Source organism: Equus asinus, chromosome 21 (assembly GCF_041296235.1).
Source record: "Equus asinus isolate D_3611 breed Donkey chromosome 21, EquAss-T2T_v2, whole genome shotgun sequence".
Classification (NCBI taxonomy): domain Eukaryota; kingdom Metazoa; phylum Chordata; class Mammalia; order Perissodactyla; family Equidae; genus Equus; species Equus asinus.
The window spans coordinates 29657790-29660415 of record NC_091810.1 but is presented as its reverse complement, the minus strand read 5'-3'; the positions used below and the strand labels follow the sequence as shown (position 1 = coordinate 29660415).

At 55.2% G+C, this 2626-nt stretch overlaps 1 long non-coding RNA gene across 1 annotated transcript; it reads right to left on the bottom strand.

Moving 5' to 3' along the window:
* Positions 1-1092: 1092 nt before the first annotated feature.
* Positions 1093-2371, bottom strand: LOC106827940 (uncharacterized). The gene is made up of 2 exons (XR_001397266.3): positions 1880-2371; positions 1093-1320 (listed from the first exon to the last, which is right to left on the bottom strand). It is a non-coding gene; the product is annotated as an uncharacterized lncRNA (long non-coding RNA).
* Between the last annotated feature and the right edge of the window lie 255 nt (positions 2372-2626).

Here is a 2626-nt window from a genome sequence, read left to right as displayed (position 1 = left end):
TTTCAGGAGACTATCCACCTTACTTCCCCACTCCTGAGTCCACTGTGCCCGTTCAGTGTGGACTGAGCATGGACCTTGGCCCCATCACTTGTTTCACAAGAAATCCTGTCACATATGAGGATTTCGTGGTTTCATGATTTTCAGGAAGACTTAAAGAGGAGTCCCTGGGGGGGATCACTGTGTCCACAGCCCAGCCTTCTGTCACCTGTCCCCTTGCCTCTGCTGCCTTCCAAGAGCCCAGGCTCCCAGCTCATGACTCCCACCTCAAGTGGCCCCCTGGGAGTAACCACCTGTCTTCCCTATTATTTGGGGGAGCAGTCCCACCAGACAGGCCCGTGCCCAAGAATTCTGCTTAATACTATTTTCTCCACCTTCATTGTCACCGATGTCATCTTCTCCTTGAGATGCTGTGTCAGTTTTTGAGGGCCTTCCTGGTCTTCAAAATTTACCACGTGGTCGAGGAGTAGCTACTGGTCCATTTAGCTCGAAGATGCCAACACCTGACCTTCTCTTTGTGACCAGGAAGAGAAAGCAGCTGCCCTTTGAGTGTCATTCCATGGGTCTCCCGGAAAGCTGACCTAAGATGAGACCCGAGACGATACAAGTTGTGGATTTAGGAGCTGATCCCAGGAAGCACCAGCAGGACAGTAAGGAAGGGAGATAGGATGGGAGGACGCCCATTAAGGGAACGTTACCAAACAGGTTACCACTGTGGGAATGGGGCTCAGTCCCACTGGACACATCTGAGAGATGTGTGTCCCACAGCTCAAAACTGTCCCACCCAGGGGTGAGGAAGCTGGGTGTTTACCCATTGACTCCCAGCCCTTGTTGGCTGTGGGCTGCTCCCAGGGGCATTAATCCTTGCGCAGTTGCAGCCCGCTCTGTGCCCAGCTGGGCTGACTTCTGCATTCAGAGAAAGCCTGCAGCCAGAGAGACCCTGGCGCCCGTCAAGACCCCTACTGTGTACACCACGCTGCAGAAGAGTTCCAGGGCGGCCCGGAGAAGCTGGACAGGCACTGACCACATCTACTACGATGAGGCGCTGTCTTAGTTTCCGTCATCCCCATAACAAAGTACCCAAAAACAGGTGGCTTAAAACAATGGAAATTTATTCTCTCACAATTCTGGAAGCTAGACGTCTGAAATCAAGGTGTCCGCGGGGCCAGGCTCCTTCTGAAGTCTCTATGGAAAGCCCTTCCGCGCCTCCCCCAGCCTCTGGCAGGTTTTAGCAATTCTTGGCATTCCTTGGCTTGTGGCAGCATCTCTCCCTCTGTCTTCACATGGCCGTCTTCTCCTTATCTCCGCTCTGTGTGTCTACCTCTGTGACCAAATTTCCCCCTTTAATAAGGTCACCAGACCTATGGGATTAAGAGCTCACCTACTCCATACAACCTCAACTAATCACAATGCATTGACCCTGTTTCCAAATTAGGTCCCATTCTGAGGCACTGGGGGTTCAGACTTCAAGACATCTTTTGGGGGGGGCAGATAATTCAGCCCGAAATAGGCACCCGAGACATGTCATGTCCTCTAATCCCGACAGCAGCCTGCAAGGCAGGTGTGACTCTCCCGCTGTCACAGGTGCAGAAACGGAGGCTGGGGGAGGGGTCGGGGGGTGAAGGAACCCACCAAGGATGCCCAGCCCGGAAACTGCAGAGCTGGAAGCTGAGTGCAGCTCTGTGTCAGGCTGAAGTCTCATGTGCTCTCCTCTGAACAGTCACTTCTGGATTGAAGGAACAGCGGGCAAGGGTGTAGGCACTCATGTCAGACCACCCAAGTTCAAATCCCACCGCCCCTGCTCACTCTTGCCAGACCTCGGAGGCTCAGCTTCCTAGTCTGAAAAATGGGCATCAGAACAGCACCTCCAGCACAGACTTACCGCGAGGATCAATGAGGGTAATGGGTGACAAACATTTCATCGAGGGCGGGAACATGGCGAGCGCACGGGGAAGGTTCCTGCCTTCAATGCCATCACAGTCCCATTTAATACTCCTGCACCTTCACATCGCCACTCGAGCCCCTGCACACCATCCAGGATCATTTTTGCCTTTTACTCCTCGTCACAGCTGCCCACAAGTGGCTCCAGGCAGGGACCCGCGGGGCTGCAGGGCCGGGTGGCGCCAGCATCCTTCCAGTGCCCCCGCACGCCCCGCCCCCCACGCCCAGCTTGCTAACGCCCCCGTTCCAGGCGGCTCTGTGAGAACAGCGATAAAAACAGCAGCTCTTAATCTCTTGCCTGCCGCCTGTGGCTTTATCTCAGCCCCTCCTTCTGGGCTGCTGGGGGCTGGAGGGGAGATGGGCAGATTAAGAGCAGCGTTTCCGACATGCCCTCCCACCTCCGGCAAAGTGGGGCCCGCCGCCAGCGGACTTCCTCAAAGCCCAGCGAGGCCGCCGGAGGAATGCACGGCCTCCCTGGCATGGCAGACATTCAAGGAGCCCACAAAGACGCTGTTATGAAAACGCTCCCGAGCTCGGGGTAGGACGGGAGAGTTTCCTTTGCCATCGGGATTGCACATTTCAAGAACAGGAGCTGGGCGACAGAATGCACGCCTGTGAACACACACGGCTCATAAGTAATTCATTTCACCTCCTCCTATTGGAAAAATATTGCAGGGGATGTGGGGGG